Source organism: Botryllus schlosseri, chromosome 14 (assembly GCF_051294905.1).
Source record: "Botryllus schlosseri isolate E-star chromosome 14, Bs_hap1, whole genome shotgun sequence".
Classification (NCBI taxonomy): domain Eukaryota; kingdom Metazoa; phylum Chordata; class Ascidiacea; order Stolidobranchia; family Styelidae; genus Botryllus; species Botryllus schlosseri.
The window spans coordinates 25,413,408-25,431,795 of record NC_137249.1 but is presented as its reverse complement, the minus strand read 5'-3'; the positions used below and the strand labels follow the sequence as shown (position 1 = coordinate 25,431,795).

At 40.5% G+C, this 18,388-nt stretch overlaps 1 protein-coding gene and 1 long non-coding RNA gene across 3 annotated transcripts in view; one reads left to right on the top strand and one right to left on the bottom strand.

Moving 5' to 3' along the window:
- The window catches only part of LOC145455462 (uncharacterized), a 126,391-nt gene extending 109,141 nt beyond the window's left edge, over positions 1-17,250 (top strand). For both annotated transcript variants that reach the window (XM_080333443.1, XM_080333442.1), the window contains one exon: positions 16,971-17,250. The gene's annotated coding sequence lies outside the window, so the exon portion shown is untranslated. The remainder of the gene's footprint in view (positions 1-16,970) is intronic.
- The window catches only part of LOC145455468 (uncharacterized), a 175,944-nt gene that overhangs the window by 78,877 nt on the left and 78,679 nt on the right, over positions 1-18,388 (bottom strand). The window lies entirely within an intron of this gene.

The window sequence follows — 18,388 nt, the reverse complement described above, 5'->3', positions numbered from 1 at the left end:
AAGTACACGATTAATACTCAACTCCGTTCACACTTTCCATAGAACGTGCTAAATGTAAAATATCGCGAGGAGACTTTGATCATTACAAAAGTAAATTGGGGTATGTTTGCTAGACGCATCCAATTCAGTTAGAAATTTCTGGTGCACAACAATCGTAATATCAAGGAAGTACTTGCTACAATGTAATTCACTAAACGTGTTTTGCATTGTTGTTCATTTGTAGCATTGATTGAAATTGTTTTTTGAACCCTCAAATAATAATTCCCGACATGAAACCAAACCGCTGAAAGTCGTTACCAACACAAAGAAACACTTTGTACGATGTTTGCCAAATGTACCCTATGGTTAGGTGTACTAGAATTATTTGTGTAACCCACCGACACTGTAATCGAAAATTTTTCCGTTGTCATTCGCTTAAGTAAATGTCATCACAATACTCTGTCACTAAAGATCTTACTTGTATCTGATTGAATCACCGATAATTAACTCGCTAAATCAAACCATAAGGAAATTTCACTCACTCATCAGATATGAAACAGCGTCGCTTAATCGGTGTAGATCGTTTTTCTAAATGCAAATCATACCTGACCAACAGAAAACAATTTTCACTCACCTTGTAATGAAACCAAGTGGTGGACCTTCGTTCAATATTTTGTTTGTGTCAAATACTTTACAATAAACACACTGGAGTGGTCGAGCTTTACATCAGCAGACTGTAATCTGTAAATCAAGCCTACATCCGACTTGTAACTGTATCGTTTACCTAACCTAGTTGTATGCACAGTTTGATATTTTTTGTTATTTGGTAATTGCTGAATATACTACTTCGAAATACTCCCTTGAACGTAATTTCCATCATCGTAATAATCGAAGTACATTTGTGTCGAATTCGTAACAGCCGACTATGACATGATAAATTTTTGACAAGTTATGCTTGGAAGATTGGTTGTATATCACGAAAAATAATTACCGCTCATATTTATACTGTTATCCGTTGTTCGGTATTTTCAAACGAGTAAAATTTATTACTTGAGTTACTCTGCTTAATGCAAATGTAAACACAACCGTCTTTCAACATCGCAAAGACATCGATACAAAGTATACAATCAAACGCAACAAGTTTTACTTTTGTAGGTTGTGTATGGTTATCCTGCATAACTCATTTCTTACCAAAGCCATATGAAATATATTCATGTTACACGAAAATATTCGCTCATGCTACAAACCTGTACAATGATTGGTGGTGCTTTCAAACTGTTTCGATACCTCAAGAACTTTATTGTCTGAATGGTTGTTCATGTATCGTAATAATCAAGTAGTTCAACACAGAACTAGTATTAACAGAAACACCAGAGTTGTTTACACAAAAGTTTGTATGTGTACAGTATACGAATACCATGTGTAAGTCCAGCACAATTGTGGTATCCATACGAGTTTAGTTAACACAATTTACGACACCGAGGTCGCGTCATCTTTCGTAAGACAACAAACCAAGGCTTCAGGATATGTCCATGTCATAGCAATAAATCAGCTACTCCAACAACAGAGTGCATATGTTTTCTAGTTACGGTGCTTACATCTTACACACAAATCAATCTACTTTGCTAACGAAAAGTGGTGAGTCGTCATATGGTTGTCCTCACTAGTAAAACATACTATCATACAAAATGGTCGTTATAGTTTGCACACCAACGGTACATCGTACAAGTAACAAGTCTCGAGAATCCAGTTATTCAAAAAACGTGAAGTATTTCTACACCAAGTCGTTATGTTGACGAAAGCGTATATTGTAATATCATGATCGATTTGCATTCGTTGGTCACAAACTGTCACTACTCTAAATAATTCTTTTTCGCTCAAACACAAACGCATACTTGTCACCATTCGTTTTCATCAAGCACGAGTTCAAGAAACTTCTTACTACGACATGAATTTTTATTTTTATGTTGTGTAAATAGGTAATAATTAATACAATACAACAATATCAACATCATCGAGTTGTGCTAATAGATTTACATGTGGTCTTGTGGTTTTCGTCGGGACATACAGCACGAACTAACTGTAGACTCCTCTCTGTTGTACAGCTACTCGGTAATCGAAATGCATTAACATGTAAACAACGATCTTGTTACGTCACACCAAAAATATGTTCACTGTCGCGATACTCCGCACAAGACGTACATAGCCTTTTCACACTCGCAATAGTATACCAACGTCAAGCGATAACGTTTAACAAGACCAACGACACTGAACCCACGACGTTTACCTATGTAAAATTACCACTTTCACTTGCCAGTCCATCGTTTACCTGACTAAACATATTATTTTCCTTTGGAGATCTGACGTTTACCCAGAGTAAGAAACCATTTTCACTTGTAAATATTTTTTTTCCTCGGCTGACAAACCTTTTTTCACTTGGAAATATATTTTTTCTCTGGTTAACAAACCTTTTTCACTTGGAAATATATTTTTTCTCTGGTTAACAAACCTTTTTCACTTGGAAATATATTTTTTCTCTGGGCAACAAGCCTTTTTCACTTGGAAATATATTTTTTCCCCTGGTAACAAACCTTTTTCCCTGAGCAACAAACCATTTTCACTTGGTGGTCCGTCGTTTACCCGAATAAAAATATCATTTTCCTTTGGAGATCCGGCGTTTACCCAGTGTAACAATACATTTTCACTTGAAAAAATACTTTTACCTAGAGTAACTAATCATTTTCTCCTGGGTAAGAAACCCTTTTCGTCTGGAAACTATCATTTAACTGAGTACCAATACCGTTTTCACTTGGAAATACATTTTTTCCCTGGGTAACAATACCATTTTCGTTTGGAAAACGGACAACCACACCGGACAATTTGATATTTTTGTATATTGTTACAACGGACAGCGACAAAATATACACCAACAACGACTCCAATACATTTGTGTAATAGCTTATTCACTTGTTCTGGTGCATCCCATCGAAATCCTCAGTTACCCACATGCAATGTGCTGTTGTACATCGACGTGTATGTTTTGGAAATTGGACAATAGGTTTCGACATGTCTGCGATGTCTGGGTTCGTGCTTTGGATTTTCCAGAGTCAAAATGTCTGAATCAAACACCTCCTCGACTTCGGTAAATGTTTGGCACGCTGATAACGACGGTCGGACATCGACGAATTTATGTTTCCATCGGGCTAACAACTCCGGGTTACTTGTGATTTATCTCACACGTGTTTACTATGTTGTGTCGCTCTTTATTGATCAATACATACCACACCATTCAGTTTGAAATCGGAAACCCCGAGAAATCGCTAACCGGATCCGGATATCAACTCTGAATCGATAAACCACATGCCACACCCCGTGTTTCCATGAAAATAACAAGACATCGCAAAAATCAAGTATACTTCGCTATTATTTGCCCGCACAAGTAATCACGTAAATAAGGTGTATGACATTACATACATCATGGATAACATCGTGTCTAGCATTACAAACATCATGGGCGACAAATTCGTCTTCTCAAGTCCCGTCATGCGCAGACTCTGTACATTCAGTGTGGGTATAGATGACTTGGAGATAGTCAAACAGACATCTTTGACAGTAACATGGTTATTCGTTCAAATACCATTGGTGATATCGATACAGTGAACAGAGCATTATGCATACCGATACATTCATAGTCATATATGCGAACCATGTACTATCATGTACCCCAATTTTCGTTGAATATCCACGACACCAACAAATCTGTACATTTCTTTTCCCTCAACCTCGACGATAGAGTCTTCATCCCAATGTACCAATCGAGTGTATGGTTCATCAGGTGTAAAATCCAAATCAAATGTAACCAAGGAATCGTTTTTCATTTTCAATATTTCCACCGCTGCATCTTGTCTGTGTCGTAAAACAACGGTGTGAGGCCAGAGGAATCTATGGAAAGTTACGCGTAGTCCCATCCTTACTCGTGTATATGATCAGGTAACGACAAAGTTTTTTCAATTGCCTTGTGGTGATGATCCGTTTCGAAATGCAAGCGGATGAACTAGATCAAAAGTTTCGAAGATGCGTTTTATAATTGCTCTAGGTGTGAAATGGACATCACACTCTTACAGCGGGGCTCAACACGAATTTAGTCTTCACACCACAGAAACCCAGTAACTCGGATTACAAAAACTGCAATCGAATTTAAGTTTTCCATACGCGGAATCACTGTTAAAGATGTCTGACTGCGACGTTGCACCCGTGTAAAGAATTCTCGTGCTAAGGCCATGTTACGGTCAAAGATGTCTGTTTGTCTATCTCCAAGTCATCTATACCCACACTGAATGTACAGAGTCTGCGCATGACGGGACTTGAGAAGACGAATTTGTCGCCCATGATGTTTGTAATGCTAGACACGATGTTATCCATGATGTATGTAATGTCATACACCTTATTTACGTGATTACTTGTGCGGGCAAATAATAGCGAACTATACTTGATTTTTGCGATGTCTTGTTATTTTCATGGAAACACGGGGTGTGGCATGTGGTTTATCGATTCAGAGTTGATATCCGGATCCGGTTAACGATTTCTCGGGGTTTCCGATTTCAAACTGAATGGTGTGGTATGTATTGATCAATAAAGAGCGACACAACATAGTAAACACGTGTGAGATAAATCACAAGTAACCCGGAGTTGTTAGCCCGATGGAAACATAAATTCGTCGATGTCCGACCGTCGTTATCTGCGTGCCAAACATTTACCGAAGTCGAGGAGGTGTTTGATTCAGACATTTTGACTCTGGAAAATCCAAAGCACGAACCCGGACATCGCAGACATGTCGAAACCTATTGTCCAATTTCCAAAACATACACGTCGATGTACAACAGCACATTGCATGCGGGTAACTGAGGATTTCGATGGGATGCACCAGAACAAGTGAATAAGCTATTACACAAATGTATTGGAGTCGTTGTTGGTGTATATTTTGTCGCTGTCCGTTGTAACAATATACAAAAATATCAAATTGTCCGGTGTGGTTGTCCGTTTTCCAAACGAAAATTGTATTGTTACCCAGGGAAAAAATGTATTTCCAAGTGAAAACGGTATTGGTACTCAGTTAAATGATAGTTTCCAGACGAAAAGGGTTTCTTACCCAGGAGAAAATGATTAGTTACTCTAGGTAAAAGTATTTTTTCAAGTGAAAATGTATTGTTACACTGGGTAAACGCCGGATCTCCAAAGGAAAATGATATTTTTATTCGGGTAAACGACGGACCACCAAGTGAAAATGGTTTGTTGCTCAGGGAAAAAGGTTTGTTACCCGGGGAAAAATATATTTCCAAGTGAAAAAGGCTTGTTGCCCAGAGAAAAAATATATTTCCAAGGGAAAAAGGTTTGTTAACCAGAGAAAAAATATATTTCCAAGTGAAAAAGGTTTGTTAACCAGAGAAAAAATATATTTCCAAGTGAAAAAAGGTTTGTCAGCCGAGGAAAAAAAATATTTACATGTGAAAATGGTTTCTTACTCTGGGTAAACGTCAGATCTCCAAAGGAAAATAATATGTTTAGTCAGGTAAACGATGGACTGGCAAGTGAAAGTGGTAATTTTACATAGGTAAACATCGTGGGTTCAGTGTCGTTGGTCTTGTTAAACGTTATCGCTTGACGTTGGTATACTATTACGAGTGTGAAAAGGCTATGTACGTCTTGTGCGGAGTATCGCGACAGTGAACATATTTTTGGTGTGACGTAACAAGATCGTTGTTTACATGTTAATGCATTTCGATTACCGAGTAGCTGTACAACAGAGAGGAGTCTACAGTTAGTTCGTGCTGTATGTCCCGACGAAAACCACAAGACCACATGTAAATCTATTAGCACAACTCGATGATGTTGATATTGTTGTATTGTATTAATTATTACCTATTTACACAACATAAAAATAAAAATTCATGTCGTAGTAAGAAGTTTCTTGAACTCGTGCTTGATGAAAACGAATGGTGACAAGTATGCGTTTGTGTTTGAGCGAAAAAGAATTATTTAGAGTAGTGACAGTTTGTGACCAACGAATGCAAATCGATCATGATATTACAATATACGCTTTCGTCAACATAACGACTTGGTGTAGAAATACTTCACGTTTTTTGAATAACTGGATTCTCGAGACTTGTTACTTGTACGATGTACCGTTGGTGTGCAAACTATAACGACCATTTTGTATGATAGTATGTTTTACTAGTGAGGACAACCATATGACGACTCACCACTTTTCGTTAGCAAAGTAGATTGATTTGTGTGTAAGATGTAAGCACCGTAACTAGAAAACATATGCACTCTGTTGTTGGAGTAGCTGATTTATTGCTATGACATGGACATATCCTGAAGCCTTGGTTTGTTGTCTTACGAAAGATGACGCGACCTCGGTGTCGTAAATTGTGTTAACTAAACTCGTATGGATACCACAATTGTGCTGGACTTACACATGGTATTCGTATACTGTACACATACAAACTTTTGTGTAAACAACTCTGGTGTTTCTGTTAATACTAGTGTGGTTTGCATGCGTCGTATGTGCACCGTGACCTGCAAGAGGCACTGGTGTGGGGAAAACGTGAGAGCGGCGGCGGTGGTATGTCGGACTAAGTTTGCCTGTACTAATTCTGTGAATACAATTACTATCTACAAGCTATCGCGGCAGTATGTCGACGGTGAGGATAACGGACCTTATGCCTTTGTATGTGGACTTCGCTACTTCGGGCGATGTAGCTGTGTGGCTTGATAAATTTGAGACTGTTGTGAAACTGCGAGGTAACAAGCCAGAAGAATATGTTCCTCTACTGTTGGGCACCGCGGCGTTCTCAGTATATAGACAATTGAGTGATGAGGATAAAAAGGAGTACAATAAAGTAAAAGCTGCTCTTTTGGCAGCGTTTGGCGTCAATTGTTACGATGCGTACGGCCAGTTTCAGCGTAGGACTCTTCAAGAAGGTGAGAGTGTTGATGTTTTCGTAGCTGACCTCCAGAGACTAGCTGCTCTTGTGGGTATGGATCCTGATGCTTCAGAACCGATAGTAAAGTGCGCTTTTGTGACGGGGCTTCCGATCGATGTGGCATGCCAGCTAAAATCTCTTGCTGAAATTGAGAAACTGAAAATTGGTGAATTGGTGATACGAGCTAGAATGATCTTGTCCACCAGGGTGCCTGTTGGTATGCTCTGTGCGGCTGGCACATATAAAAGGAAGACTTTTGAGTGCTTCGCTTGTGGGAAAGACGGACATATAGCACGCGAGTGCCCAAATAGAGATAAATGGAGACGTAGTTATGGCCGTGGACAGCCGCCAATAGAGTGTTTTGAGTGTGGTAACCCTGGTCATATAGCTCGGTTCTGCAAGAACGGTGCTACACGGCCAATCAATCAGGGAAACGGCAATGGGGAACGGTCAGCATCGGATGGGTTCCCCAGCCACCGACAGTGAGGAAAAAGGTGCTGCCAATCATTTCTGTAAAAATATTTGGACTATCTGTAGAAGCTCTCGTTGATAGTGGTTGCCAGAGATCAGTGGTGCGAGAAGATGTGTGTAAGCAATTGGGCGTGCTAGTGAAGGGACCGAAACTAGTTGTGGAAATGTTGAATGGTGAATTAACACGTTGCCATGGTGAAGCGACAGTCAAACTAGAAATTGACAAAGTTGACCTCTGTATGGAAGTTTTAATAGCAACTCGTCTGGTTTGTGATGCAAGGGTGATTCTGGGGACGGATGTGATCGAGATGATGGATGGGGTGTTTGTTGGTCCAGATCTTCGAGTACAGTTTGGTGCACTTCCCACATATGCTGCTGTCGGTGTGAATTGTCAGGAAGAAAATGAAAAGTTGAGTGAAGAAGATGAGAAGCCGATTAAAGAAGTTGTGAAGTTGAGCGAAGAAGAAGTTGAGAAGCCGATTGAAGATGAAGTTGAGAAGTTGAGTGAAGAAGAAGATGAGAAGATGAGTGAAGAAGAAGATGAGAAGTTGATTGAAGAAGAAGTGGAGAAGCTGGTAATTGATGATAAAGATTTTAACGCTATTTTTGATGGTTCAAAGTGGGTTGTAGAGTGGAAATGGACGAATGAAGAACCAACCTTGTCAAACCGTTGTTCGGGGTACGCGATTCCCCCTGAGTGCCAAGAAGAGTTCCATCATGAAGTGAATCAATGGATTCAAAACGGCTGGTTGGAAGAATACAACCCAGACGTTCATGGACGTCAAAAGGGTCTGATCCCTCTGATGGCAGTAAAACAACCAAACAAATCAAAAAAGGTGCGGCCAGTTATGGATTACCGCGAGATGAATAGTCATGTGATGAGTCATCCCGGTGCCGATGTTGTGGTGTGCCAAGAAAAACTGAGAGAATGGCGGAAGAAAGGTACACATGCATATATCTTAGATCTGCAAAAAGCATATCTGCAGATTCACATTTCAGAGCGCTTGCACACATTTCAAATTGTGCAGCATGGCGGAAAGAAATACGTCATGACACGTATGGGATTTGGCCTCAATGTTGCGCCAAAAGTAATGTCAAAAATCCTGTCGGTGGTGTTGTCGCAGAGTCAAGAGATAAAACGTGGAACAGATCATTATATCGATGATATATTTGTTGATGCCAGTATCGTGGATGTGGAAACGGTGAAGACGCACTTATTACGGTATGGGCTGAGAGCAAAGGAGCCTGTCCCATTGAACGATGCACGGGTACTAGGACTGAGAGTCTCTGCGACGGCTGCGGGTTCGTATGAATGGGCCAGAGATGGAATCCTGCCAGACTCTGGTGAAGTATGGTCAAAGAGGCAGCTCTTTTCTATGTTTGGTAAACTTATCGGTCACTACCCTGTGGCCGGCTGGCTGAGGATTGCTTGCAGTTACGTAAAGCGCCTTGCTAATGAAGTGGCGTGGGACGAAACGGTACCACATCATGTGTCACAACTAGCTGGCGAAATCCTTGCAAGGGTGAAAGAGAAAGATCCGGTGGGGGGAATTTGGCCAGCTCCTGCTGGAGGAAGGGCACAACTTTGGTGTGATGCTAGTAACCTAGGAATTGGGTGTTGTCTGATGGTGGATGGTCATGTAGTGGAAGATGCGGCCTGGATGAGAAAGCAGGATGATGGTGCTCACATCAATGTTGCAGAATTGGAGGCTGTGGTGAAGGGACTGAATCTAGTGCTAAAATGGAGAGTAAGGAAAGTCGAGATTATTACTGATTCTGCCAGTGTTTACAACTGGGTGAGATCAATTTTGGAGGATTTGAACCGACCAAGAGTGCATGGCTTGAGTGAAATGATTGTGAGAAGAAGGTTGGGTTTGATGGCACAGTTGATTGAAGAATATGATATGAAAGTCGATATCCGTTTGGTCCCCTCTGCAAAAAACATAGCCGATGCTTTGACAAGGGTACCGCGTACTTGGTACCAGAAAGTTTGTGTGGGAGTTGCCCCGCAAAGTCAAGCGGTGGAAGATCGTGTCAAGAGGATCCACGAAAAGCATCACCTGGGAACAGATAGAACATTGTATGTAGCAGAACGCTGCTTGGGGCGGGAAGTAAGCCGGGAAATGGTTAAACAGGTGGTTGACAATTGTAACATATGTCGCCAAATTGATCCTCATCCACTCAAGTGGGAACACGGGCAGTTGTCGGTGGATAAAGTATGGAGTAGGCTGGCATTAGACATTACATACGTTGGTGGGCAGCCTTACTTAAGTATGATTGATTGTGGTCCAAGTCGATTTGCGATATGGAGGAGGATAACAACCGAATCTACCGAACAAGTCATCCAGCATTTAAGCCAAGTGTTGCTGGAGCGTGGGGCTGTCGACGAAATTTTGAGTGACAATGGTAGTTGCTTCAAAAGTCACAAAATGTCACAATTTTTGTGGAATTGGGGAATTGGCCATGTATTCAGCTGTGCTTACAAACATTCCGGAAATTCGATTGTTGAAAGAAATCACAGGACCATCAAACGAATGGTGGCCAGGACTGGTGGTAGTGTGAGTGAAATGGTGTATTGGTATAATAATACCCCAAACTTTGAGAATGTCGTACCAGCTGAGAGGGTATTTCGTTATGAGTCTACTCTTCCAGATGGAGAGCGGGGAGTAGCAAAAGACCGCGATTCCAGAAAGAAACATTTAAACCCATACAACATCGGAGAAAGTGTCTTTGTGAAGCCCCCTAATGCGAGGTGTACATCTGTGTGGAGCAAAGGAACTGTGACCGATATTGTATCGGACTCGGTTGTTGAAGTGAATGGGACGAACCGTCACATATCACATATTAGACGTGTAATGGGTTGCGGCCCAGATCAGGAACGAAGCCAGAGCAGAATGCCACATCTGATTGACTTATTTTCAACTGATGACGAAAATGCCAGTGAATCGACAATGGCTTCGGAAGCTGAACCGCTGGGTGGAGAATTGATGCCAGAAGTAGAACAAAGACCATCTCGCAGAAGGGCACAACCCGGCTGGTTGGCAGACTTTGATATGGGATAGCATTATCTTCTAGTTTGTTGCATTGTTTAGTGATTTGTTTCATTTCGTTCGCTTTTGATCTTGAGATCAGGGGGGTATGTGGTTTGCATGCGTCGTATGTGCACCGTGACCTGCAAGAGGCACTGGTGTGGGGAAAACGTGAGAGCGGCGGCGGTGGTATGTCGGACTAAGTTTGCCTGTACTAATTCTGTGAATACAATTACTATCTACAACTAGTTCTGTGTTGAACTACTTGATTATTACGATACATGAACAACCATTCAGACAATAAAGTTCTTGAGGTATCGAAACAGTTTGAAAGCACCACCAATCATTGTACAGGTTTGTAGCATGAGCGAATATTTTCGTGTAACATGAATATATTTCATATGGCTTTGGTAAGAAATGAGTTATGCAGGATAACCATACACAACCTACAAAAGTAAAACTTGTTGCGTTTGATTGTATACTTTGTATCGATGTCTTTGCGATGTTGAAAGACGGTTGTGTTTACATTTGCATTAAGCAGAGTAACTCAAGTAATAAATTTTACTCGTTTGAAAATACCGAACAACGGATAACAGTATAAATATGAGCGGTAATTATTTTTCGTGATATACAACCAATCTTCCAAGCATAACTTGTCAAAAATTTATCATGTCATAGTCGGCTGTTACGAATTCGACACAAATGTACTTCGATTATTACGATGATGGAAATTACGTTCAAGGGAGTATTTCGAAGTAGTATATTCAGCAATTACCAAATAACAAAAAATATCAAACTGTGCATACAACTAGGTTAGGTAAACGATACAGTTACAAGTCGGATGTAGGCTTGATTTACAGATTACAGTCTGCTGATGTAAAGCTCGACCACTCCAGTGTGTTTATTGTAAAGTATTTGACACAAACAAAATATTGAACGAAGGTCCACCACTTGGTTTCATTACAAGGTGAGTGAAAATTGTTTTCTGTTGGTCAGGTATGATTTGCATTTAGAAAAACGATCTACACCGATTAAGCGACGCTGTTTCATATCTGATGAGTGAGTGAAATTTCCTTATGGTTTGATTTAGCGAGTTAATTATCGGTGATTCAATCAGATACAAGTAAGATCTTTAGTGACAGAGTATTGTGATGACATTTACTTAAGCGAATGACAACGGAAAAATTTTCGATTACAGTGTCGGTGGGTTACACAAATAATTCTAGTACACCTAACCATAGGGTACATTTGGCAAACATCGTACAAAGTGTTTCTTTGTGTTGGTAACGACTTTCAGCGGTTTGGTTTCATGTCGGGAATTATTATTTGAGGGTTCAAAAAACAATTTCAATCAATGCTACAAATGAACAACAATGCAAAACACGTTTAGTGAATTACATTGTAGCAAGTACTTCCTTGATATTACGATTGTTGTGCACCAGAAATTTCTAACTGAATTGGATGCGTCTAGCAAACATACCCCAATTTACTTTTGTAATGATCAAAGTCTCCTCGCGATATTTTACATTTAGCACGTTCTATGGAAAGTGTGAACGGAGTTGAGTATTAATCGTGTACTTGGGATAGTGCTTTGATATCAAAGATATATTTTCACACTGTGTAATGTTTCGATTCTCTGTTGTGAATACCGACAGTAACGACATTGATGTTAAATCCTCACTCTTGGTCATTGTAAACGAATCCTAAACATCGCAACAGTCGGTATGGAAATCGAACGCATGCATAATTTTAGATAGGCGACACTAACAAGTTTATTACATCCGTGAAATACTCTGAAACGTCGATTCGCGATTGTGTTAGCTATATTCATCTTCCATATCTGTGGGCACAAAGATTTCTTAACTTTGGTTACAGCTCATTCGTAACGAATTGTTGCGTGCAATCTAATAAAGCGCAAGTTGAAGATGAATGATTTGATTTCAATGAGCTTGAAAGTCCTTTTGTTTTGGTGTTGGGTTTAATACAATTTGTATGACTATAACGAATCCGAAAGTGCAATGTTACTTTAGTAGAAAAATTGGATGACTTGTATTCTGATATTGATAGATGTGTAGAGTAATATGACTAGTTTATAAAATATCGGTAATGTTCTTTGTCATGTCTGTGTTCAACAAATATGCGATCAAGTCTTACCATTCGATATTAACTTTCGCAGTCGACGTAAGCGATAATTTGTTGAAGTAACAATATCGACGAGTTCAATAATATTCCCCATCGATGCATTCGAATAATCTGTCAGCTGCAAGCTGATTAAAAACTTGATGCCGTTTTGTGGTTAACTCAAGTCAGTGGTCGCGTTTGTGTTGATTTCAGGAATGATCATGACGAGTTGGCCGGGTAAATTAGCGGTAGTAACTATGACCGTGCAGAGTTGCTGACATTCCAATATCTTTTACGCTGTCATATATGGATTCAATTGTGATAATTTAATTCTCAGTTATTGTTCAGACATTCAAATCTCGTATACTCAAAATATAATAGGTTTATTTCAAATCTCGTATATGCACCGATTAGTAAATACTTTGTCTTACAGAATAGTAACGACCTTTACAGTTGATTAAATATTATCGGTCATATGAATACAACCAGGATGAATTAATTCAAATTTATGAGTTGCAGTAATATAATCAAGTAAGTGAAAACTTGATTTTTAACACCGGTTAATGTTATGAATAATTCTTTTGAGTATGGTAAGATGTTAAAATGTCGCTTTGACAAACGGAAAGCCGGATCGTGAATAGAGTTGTAATGTTTCATTATTCGTTTCAAATCAACATGCGTATAATATCGAAATGGTACTTGGAAAGATGGTAGTCATATTTGTCAATCTATTTTAATTCAGACTATGTCAAAGTCGAGATATTTCATTTTGGATTACCCCAATTTACCTTTAGTACATCCCGCGAATGGATTCCGACGCCGCACTATAACATTTTTGATAATAAGGTCTCAAAGATTCTCAATCAACAATACCTGGATTTTTTGGTAATGCTAGAGTTGGCAAATGCTAAGTTGCGTGTTTTTGTTAAGCGTTTGATTTCTCAGTAATAAATACAATTATTGTATGTGCATACTTGTGATTCTTGATTCTTGTTTAGTTAGTTGGTATTGATTCTATAGGTGTGAAACAGCGGCGTGGAATGTGTGAATAATTCGACGTGCCTGAAGTTTGGAGTCAGCTATATTCAGGTTACGTTCGAATCAACTGATCGCGGTAAATGGATTTCTCAAAGGATTAGAGTTGTACCGGATCAACACATTCAAATACGAATCAACTTGGTTTGTGTAGTGAGTTTCATTTCAAGTTGATAAATTGACACATTGATTGAATATTCTCATGATTCGCATCACGCAACCAAAGTCAACGTGAAACATATAGCGATCGCGAAAAGTATCAAATCTTGGATATTCAAGTCACCGTCTGCGACGGTTCTGTTATTCGGTGCTTATTACTTAATAGGTAATATTCTTATTATATCAGACTCGCGAAATCCAGTTCTGCACCAAACTACCAACATATTACATTGTAGCGATTGCGATGTATGTAACCACAAGTCCCGAGAGATGGTTATGTCTGAAGCATTACCCTGTGAGTGGTTGTAGGATTTTAGAATTATTTCGCACCTTTTTGAATAAGCGTACACTTCACAAAGGATTAGGGTTAGAGTAAAAATAAGTGACAATTTGTCGCTATTCAAGTTACCGACACTGGCGGTCTGTTATTCGTTACTTATTAAATCTTTACGAGTGAAATCAAGTTCTGTGACAAACTGCTTACGAAAATTTCACCGCGTGAGTGATCGATATGACTGTAACATCAAGTCGCGTATGTCTGAGACATTATCTTGTCAGCGATCGCCGGGTTTGCAAACTATTTCACACCTATTTGGAGTGTTAATATGTGAACGCGGCTATTGTTGGTATTGGAACCGCCGTCTACGCCGGCTCCGTGGTAAACTAATTACCAAGCGACTGATTCCTAGATTTAGCAAACTATTTCACACCCTTTTTGGTGAAAGTACGACATGCCGCTAGCATTCTATCAACGAAAGTACGAATCATCGCCGCGCCCATAAGAATAACGATATATCGAAGTCGCACTCACCGTAAACGTTGGGATTACCTCGAATCGGTCATATAAAATAATTTGGATATACACATTAACTAAGGAGCAATCACGTTACTATTTACCATACCCGATACATATTCAACACCGGTCGAGAGATGCCTATACCCGAAAGGGCGATTCACGGCCGCACCCATAAGAACACATGGCGAGTCACCAGAGACCGCGTAAGAATACACGACAGGCGAATCACCGCCACCGCCTATAGCAAAAAAGGCGAGTCACGACCCCGAGTTTTTACGGCGAATCACCGCCACGAGCTATACCTGAAAGGGCGAATCACGGCCGCACCCATAAGAACACATGGCGAGTCACCAGAGACCGCGTAAGAATACACGACAGGCGAATCACCGCCACCGCCTATAGCAAAAAAGGCGAGTCACGACCCCGAGTTTTCACGGCGAATCACCGCCACGAGCTATACCTGAAAGGGCGAATCACGGCCGCACCCATAAGAACACATGGCGAGTCACCAGAGACCGCGTAAGAATACACGACAGGCGAATCACCGCCACCGCCTATAGCAAAAAAGGCGAGTCACGACCCCGAGTTTTCACGGCGAATCACCGCCACGAGCTATACCTGAAAGGGCGAATCACGGCCGCACCCATAAGAACACATGGCGACTCACCGCCTAGAGGGGGGTCTAAAAAGGCGAGTCACCACCCCCGGTTTTCAGGCGAGTCACCACCCCGCCCATAAGAACCCCATAGCCGCGTGCGAGCGATCTATACTACTACTTGCGTTGCCGCTATTGCGAAATCGTAATTTTGGATGCGCGTATTTAAATTATTTCGCTGACTATATATAGTATATACCTTTAAAGATGTGATAAAATGAATGCATTTTTAGAATAGTATGATACTTTATCTACATCGTGTGCCAATATAACCGTCTTAGTGATATATTACGATGCCCTAATGAGTGATAGGAATTGTTTGAATTGAAGGTTGCGTTGCCGCTATTGTGAAATCGTAATTTTGGATGCGTATTTAAAGTATTTCGCTGACTATACCTTTAATGATGTGATAAATTGAATGCATTTTGAGAATAATATGATACTCTATCTACATCGTGTGCCAATAAAAGCGTCTTAGTGATATATTGCGATGCCCTAATGACGAGTGATAGGAATAGTTTGGATTGAAGGTTGCGTTGCCGTTATTGCGAAATCGTAATTTTGGATGCGTATTTAAAGTATTTCGCTGACTATACCTTTAAAGATGTGATAAAATGAATGCATGTTTAGAAAAGTATGATACTTTATCTACATCGTGTGCCAATATAACCGTCTTAGTGATATATTACGATGCCCTAATGAGTGATAGGAATAGTTTGAATTGTAGGTTGCGTTGCCGCTATTGCGATATTGTAGTGCTAGTGATATGTTGTGATGGTCGTAACTGCGGTCGGTGCGAAATTCGAAACTCAATGTTTGAAACCCTTCTAAACTGAGATCATTGCCGTCCTTATTTTATTATGATATCGTAGTGCTAGTGATATGTTGTGATGGTCGTAACTGGTCGGTGCGAAATTCGAAACTCAATGTTTGAAACCCTTCTAAACTAAGATTATTGCCGTCCTTATGAGTAATATAATAAGTGGTGATATGAGTAATATAATAAAATATCACCACTTAATACTCTAAAACACGATACTGATGCGATACTACCACACCAATTCTCATATTACCGTGTTGAATATTTGATATACTGACGGGCGAAGCACTCTCATGATAGTGATTCAGCATAACAGTATATATGACGTAAGCATATTCCGGCGGCTCCACAGTGGTAAAATTTGGCATATTATCGAAAGAGCATATAGTTACACGCTGAAGGGGCAACTCTAAACGGCGGACCGCGGAACAGCGGAACATGTAATACTAAACGGCGGACCGAGCGGAACTGCGGACAATAACAAAATGGCAGTGGCTATTCGTCCGGAACCGGACGAATAGCCCGCTGCCATAGTCCAGGCTATTCGTCCGGAACTGTGTGACGTAACTGAGCACCGCCAGCATACGGATGTGTGACGTAATTATGCGCCGCCAGCATACTGACGTTGCTGAGTTAACGGACTTCGGCTCGGCTGCTTCACGTTTGCATGTTTAGTGTATCGCTGTATATTACCGGAACATAATACCGTCGCTGGTTACCTATCTCTATACTATTATCCAAACAAGGGTACTCTAGCTTCTTCCGCCAACGCTAGCGGCTTGGGTTCAATTTCCCGAGGATTATCTGGGCTACCGTACTTTAGCCCAGTGTCACTCGGTCCTAAGTCGTCGATAAGCGAGATAGACTAGTTGAAGGACCGGAACTATAGAGATTGTACAATCCTACAATCTCTATACAGGAACAAAGAATCGAATGAAAACGAGAAAGAAGGGCTGTCTGAAAATGGAAGACGCGACAAGATCAAGAACGAACCTACACCAAGCTGAGGTGGAAACCAGATTGAGATACTATGGTCTTCCGGCATCCTAATGTCTGTTCTGTTCATTACATCACATTATGTCCTGTATATCGCATTTTATGTGTGTGTATTTGAAAATGTATCACCCGACGATAATTACTACGAAATTGAATTACAAGCGCTGTGATCAAATATAACGTGCATTCTATACTTCATAAAATTGACGGATTGGATTGGCGATTGGAGGATCCACGTGGGTAGACTACGCGAGTAGTAAGAAGACTCTGGCGGTTATCGCAGTTGCTCTTTATCACAATACCCTCAAATACTCCTGTATGAGCTGACACTGATTATTTCGCATTCATTTCTATGGCCCTTTTCATACCGGGGTTCCGGGAATAACATTTCTCGAAAATGTTTACCGGAACCCCTCTGTGTGAACATAACACTGGTGTTTCGGGGCGGTATGAACGCGCTTATTTTCGGAGATTTTTACGGGACCGACTGAGTATGAACACGAATGGCACAGCTGGGTTCCCGGAACGCTGTCAATCAAACTTTTAGTTACGGTAACGCGCTGTTCATTCAGACTGCTCGTATTTCGAGGTCAGCTACCTGCGGCATTTTGGTCTTCTTGTGTAATGGTGTTGGGAATGCATTATTCTTGGATTTATATTCTGTAAGCTCACAATACGTAGTCACTGACTACTAGTCAGCTTCTTTTTTCTGAGGTTTTGTAAACAGAGCAGCACGGCTAAAAAGGTAGAACACCATCTCCAAATGATGCAGTATTGGGTGAGTTGCCTGAAAACTTAAGACTTCAACACTAATTTGGTAGGTGATCTTAACCCAGTTACCAAATTTGTTACATCAAAGGCAAGTTTCTAACCACGGATATGCTGTGCGTAGGTTAGTCACCGTCGTATACACCTACTGAAAAGGGGATTCGGTAACATCTGCTTTGATAGTGGCAGCACAGCAGAGAATGATGTCCTTAGCTCTGAACCACTAACCAAAATTGAAATTGTACAAACGGGCTGGTAAACCATCGTACATCATCCAAGCCATAATTTGGTTTTAACCTATGCCTTCATTTTCTTGTTGCAACCAAGTCATTCCTTTGTTATGCAATGTTAGGCAAGTGTGTAACTTAATCTGATCTTTTCGCAGGTCTAGATCAATGATATATATACAATGATTGGAAACTCCCGCGAGCTCTGCGTTTCAGCGTGTTCCGAGTCACGCTTCATCGCTTACACAGTTACGTTGTAAACAAAACCTCCCTCGGCAATACGCCTTTGGCGTACTAGCAATAATATGATAAAGTTTGCTTTATTACATCATTGGCAGCCAGCGTT